Below are 5362 nucleotides of genomic sequence, written 5' to 3'. Positions count from 1 at the left end.
TCTCTCTCTCTCTCTCTCTCTCTCTCTCTCTCTCTCCCCCTCCCTCTCCCCCCTCCCCTCTCCTCCCCCCCTCCCCCCCCCCCCCCCGTGAAATGCCTGCAACACTGGACACAGCTAATGAAAGGCATATCCAGGCAGAAATTTCAGTGGTATTTAGCATGAACGACAGGGCTCATTTTGCATGCAGTGAGATATGGCAGCGATGTTGAATGAATGGAAAATCCCACTATCGAATCTTACATAAATATATTTCCAACATATAGTTTTCCGGTTGAAAAGCTCCTATAATGAAGCTGGAGGTGACAGCCCAGCGAGGGTTTTTAACCATTGAGATGGCTGTCAGGAGTGTTGTAAAGAGGACAAGCGCTTCAAAACGTCCCCAAACAACCCCAGTCCCTCCTATCTGCTTCCCAATGGTGCCTGATGCGAGAGGGCACTACTCTCGAATACATTCTCCAGCGTCCCCTCGTTCCAACAAATACTGTGAAGCCGGCGAAAGGAAGGAGCCGGCTGATCTGATTAGCAGCTCTGGCGCGCTAAGGGATTGTCGGATCGTGCCTCCTGAAGAGGAAACTCTTGTGGAATCTTCAGGAAAGGGTGGTAAAGTTGCAAAGACCTTTTCTCCCTCCCGCTTGCTCAGTGATAAGCTCTATCCTCTAATTGGAGCTGAAGTGAGCAGCTGCCAGCCTGATTTTCCATTACGGACGAATGTTGCACGTTTGCAACAATAAACAATTAATGTTGTTTGATTTCTTACATTTAGCAACCCAAGCAAACAGCTGCCATCTCCGCTTGCGGAGGCAAACGGCTAGTCCTTGACATGCCGCCAGCCCCGTCCCCGCCGGGAAGGGTCAACGACAAGGAAACTTTGAGGTTTCTGCCAGATTGAGTGGGGGAAGGTTTGGTATTTGGGGAGGGAAAAAGGGGAGAAAATTGTGGATACCTGTTGGCATCAGCGTTGGGAGCGGCAGGTTTTCACTGTTTCCCAGGCTTGCCGGGAGCCTGGGAGAACGCGAGTGGGTCCCTTATGAACCTGTTACGCACTAGCAGAACCCAGGGAGAACCCTCTTTTCCTCCGGTCCTGCGAGGGGCGCGGCCCGCCCCCCAAAGGTTGGCGGGTGAGGAGCGGCCAGATGACAGAAGGCACAGCTCCCGGCTCTGCGTGTCTAGGAGAGGGTCTGCGGAAGAGTCTCGGGCTCAGGGTGCTTCTGTGAGCGCAGTCTCGCGGGCTTCGGGAGGACACTGCCCGGGTGCGGGGCAGCGTCTTGGCGAGTGCAGAGCCGCAGGGTGAGCCCGGCAAGTTTGCAGAGAGCACCGCGCCTCCCAGGCTGGAGCAGCCACTTGTGGAAAGCTGGGGGTTTTCGCAACGGAGCCACGGCTCCGCAGCTCCACCGCGGGGGTCGCCCTCCCTCGCCTCGGAGGTGAGGAGCTGCAGAAAACCGGCGATGGGGCACCTCCGGCCCCTTCGCCTCCTCTCCTGTCGGGCTCGCACCATCCTCGCCACAGGCGGCGGGTGCTTCCCAGTCACCGCACGGACCCCGCAGCGAAGGCGCGCGGCTGAAGCGACGCCTGCCTGTGTTGGGAGGCGGCGAAATCGCCAGGCGACTGCGAGGAGGGAGACCGGCCGGAGAACTGGAAGAGCACAGCCTGGAGCCTGCTACCCCCAGGATCTGCTGTCAGAGCAGTTTGTAAAAACCGGCAGGCAAAACCCTGCGGCGTTCGCATCAGCCATGGATACGGCGAAAGGAGACGCAGCTCAGCCTCGCGCCTGGGCTAGGAACCCGCATCCTCCACCTGGGGGGAAGGAGGTGCGCAAGGTGTCGGAAGGGCTATGGGGATCCCCAAAAGAAATAGTCTTTTCTGGGCCCTCGGGGCATGAAGAAAAACGTGGATGGGGGGGTTGGAGGTAAGACACTTACTCTTGCGGGGCTCGGCGCTGGAGAATTCCAAGGTTCACAAATGGCTGGAGGAACTCGGGGTCGGCTCCCGAGAGCGGAGAGTGCCGAGCGGTCCCCGCGCGCTGGGCAGGCGTTTCCTGATTCCGTGCATGCCTCTAGGAGCTGCGGGGCTCGGTGCGGCGACGCGGGGCAGGCGCGCTGGGCTCTGGGCGTCCGCAGCCCCAAGTGCAGCTGGTGGGGCGACGCTCCCGTCTGTGCACAAACCCGCGGCGTAGGAGCTTCGAGGAGGCAGGGAGATTCCAAATAAATCCGCTAATTCTGGGCTGAGCGCTCCGGCGTGCGAGCCCGCCTGCCTGCCTGCCAAATGTAACTGTGAAGTGATGTGGAAAAGTGAGCCGGGTGCCTCCCCTGACGGATCTCATTGGGCAGAGCGCAGAGGCAGGTCTATCACTTGGAAATTCATGTAAGCAGTCCCCCCTCCCCGCCCCCTCCCGCCTTCCCCCTTCGCTGTCGCGCTCGCTCGGTGGCTCCCTTTCCCCCTACCAAGTGGGTCCACAACTTTTCGCTCCTCGCTTCCGAGCACGCCCAGCGCGCCTCCGCCGTCAGAGCCACCGGGCGAAGAGGCGCCCTTCCGTGCAGTGCGCGCAGCCCGCGGAGGGCCCAGCTCCAGCATCAGAGCGCTGGCAGATGATAAAAACATGCGGAGGAGGTACCCGCCAGCTCTCTCTCTCGAGGTCTCACCTGAGCTCCGTGGCTAGTGTTATCTTGAAATGCGTCTCAGTGGCCCACGGCTGTTTTCCGTGGGAGGGAGAGGACGCGACAGTGCAAAGGGGCGCGTGTGGGTCGCGTGCCTCCTCTTCATTCCTCCTCTTGTGTTCAGAATAAGGCGGTTGTGAGACCACTGCCTACTACTCAGACGCTGCGCTTTGGAGGCTGCGTGTCCTGGTCCTGTTCTGGAACGCATCCCTGATGTCCCCTGATGTCCTGGACCTTCTACTCCTTTGGGGAGATGGGATGAGGGACAGCAGAGGGACAGGCAGGAGGGGCGTGCAGTAAGTGGGTGTGTGTGTGGGGGGGAGCAGAACTTGCTTGGTTCTTAAGGGGAGGCATTGCTAGTTCTTCTCAATGTGCCCTGACCTCGGTCGAATCGCCTCTCGGTTACCATCCATTTGCAGGCTCACCCTGTCCCTTTCAAGAGAGGCCCTGTCTGTGGCCCCTTCACGTCCTCTGATACGTTCCTCTCAGATCTTGAGAAACGGCTACCCCGCGGAAGAGCCAGTGCAAAAAGAAGGGATCGTGAATCAGGAGGTCCAGATTTCTTTTCTTTTCATCACAGAAGCTAAATTAGTGAAATATAAGACAAACTAATTCTTAGCCTTTTTTCACTCCCCTCTACAGGAGACCCAGATTTCGTCCATCCTAGAGGTGAGCTCTGAGGGTAGATTTTGCCATCTAGGGCCAGGGCCAAAACAGAAGGGGAAAAGGGTGGAGAGGACCAGACACACTGTAGAGCTTGTACGTCTCATTCAAATTAATGAGACAAAGTGAACAGAATGAAAAAATAGGCACAATATGCTGGTAACATTTATGCAAATTTGACATTATTTATGCTGCATCTAATGTCCCCTTGTGAAATGTTGAAAAGAATATAGACTGTAGGTGTAATATCTGTTTGTTTGATATTCTAGCTGTCATGGGCAAAAAACTTAGTGAATTATTTTAGGGAGGGAGAGGTGAAGAGAACCAGGAGGTTTTTTTTTTTTTTTTTTTTTTTTTTTTTGCCAGGCAGTCACTAAGTAACTGTTTGTTCTCTTCTCAGACTGCATCTGCTTGCAGGGGTATTCTGGAATTGGCTAATTCTGTCTTGGAAAAAGGAACAGCAGTCAAACCTCAATCAAATTATAAGTGCTGCTAAACCAGACAGTCCCAAGTGGAGAAAGAAATAGATCACATCTTAGGTTGTGCTTAATTTTCAGACATTTATTTTCACTTTAAACAAATGTTTTGAACCTTTCTCTGGGGTAACTTCTTACATCTATGAGAACTAAAGAAAAAGTCATGTGCTACTATAGGCTGGGGATTGTCAAAACTAACAAACTCATCTCTAAAGACAGCCAGGAGGTTAGAGAGACAATATCCTCAAATCTCATTTTCTTAAAGAAAACAAACAAACAAACAAACAAAAAACTGTGCTGACAAAGTGAAAAGAGTCAGAACGTCAGAATCCAAAGGCTTTGGGTACCTTGGATTACCATGAGTATGTTTTGATTCACCTTATCCATATTTACTTTTACAGCAGTTATATCCATTGTCTTCATTGAATTTTGGCCTCCTAGAATTCAAGGTAACCCCATCTACACTTGCTAATCTCTGCTCAAAGCATTGCAGTAGGAATTTTCTGACTAATTCTTAAAAGAGGTCTGGATGATTAAGCAGTGTGAAAGAGGATTAGGATAATGATTAAAAGCCCTATAAGGATATTTCTAAAATAATCAGGATGCTGAAAGACAAGGCACTTGTGTCTTTAACAATTCCACCCACTCTTAATAAGATGCAGTGTAATGTCACAATGGTGAGAGCCTACCCCCTTAAGAAAGTGTTTTCTTTTCAACATTCTCTTCAGGGTTACAGCCTTCTAGCGGGAAAAGGACTGTGCTACACAGGGTTTTTAGAATGGCAACTGAAATCGCATGTGTTTTGGAGCATTGCAGGGGAGGAAGGGTGAGGAATTGTCTGATAGGGCAGGAGTATAATCAGAGACGGATTTGCAGGGAGGGAGGATTGCATTCAGAGTAACCTTGGCTGTCTGATGTAAAAAGTGGGATGAGGTGGGATGTCTCCAGACTGGGGCTCAGTGACAGGCAGACAATTTTGCGGAAGAGTCTATTGCAGTTGAGAGTGAATGAGATGGAGAGAGACTCCATGTGGTAAAGGTCACTTTTCTTTTTCACTACGGCTGGAACCTATGTTATAATTTTGACTAAGGGAGACAGTAAACCAAGTGGTCAGATACTTGCGGAGAGAGGAGTCAGCTGGGTGTAGGAAACAGAACCCCAGAAGGGAGAGAAGAGCAAGGGAGACTCCAACTTCTCTAATTGAAGCAGGAGATGCAAAATGGATCATATCTGTCATTTGCTGGATTAAAATTCAACTCTTTCTAGTTTTCACTCTTCAGTACACAATTAAAATGTAAAACAGTCTAAAACAAAACAAACCAAAGAACCTGTATTTACCATGGTATCATTACTGAGAACTTTCAGGTTTATTGGATTGCTTTTAAATTTAGATGAATTAAGGAATTCATGGAATATTGTCTTAACATATTCATGGAGTTGAGGTGTGTAAATTTTATGAATAAATGGATTTTACAATGTGTTTCCTGCCAGGGGTATTATCACTTAAAATAAAAACCTCAAGAATCTGAAATATGAAGAAGGCCAAAACATAAATGCAACACAAATTAA

The 5362-nt window shown here is 50.8% G+C and overlaps 1 protein-coding gene across 1 annotated transcript in view; it reads right to left on the bottom strand.

The window, feature by feature from the left end:
• Window positions 1-2665, bottom strand: part of LOC103599733 (cadherin-8-like) — a gene marked incomplete at its 3' end in the record, with an annotated part of 137585 nt that extends 134920 nt beyond the window's left edge. Inside the window, exon 1 of the mRNA XM_008583888.1 lies at window positions 1920-2665. The remainder of the gene's footprint in view (window positions 1-1919) is intronic.
• Window positions 2666-5362: the final 2697 nt, after the last annotated feature.

Source organism: Galeopterus variegatus, unplaced genomic scaffold (assembly GCF_000696425.1).
Source record: "Galeopterus variegatus unplaced genomic scaffold, G_variegatus-3.0.2 Scaffold3071, whole genome shotgun sequence".
In the NCBI taxonomy this organism is placed as follows: domain Eukaryota; kingdom Metazoa; phylum Chordata; class Mammalia; order Dermoptera; family Cynocephalidae; genus Galeopterus; species Galeopterus variegatus.
Note: the sequence above shows the minus strand (reverse complement) of the source record. Positions and strands in the feature narration are given on the sequence as shown.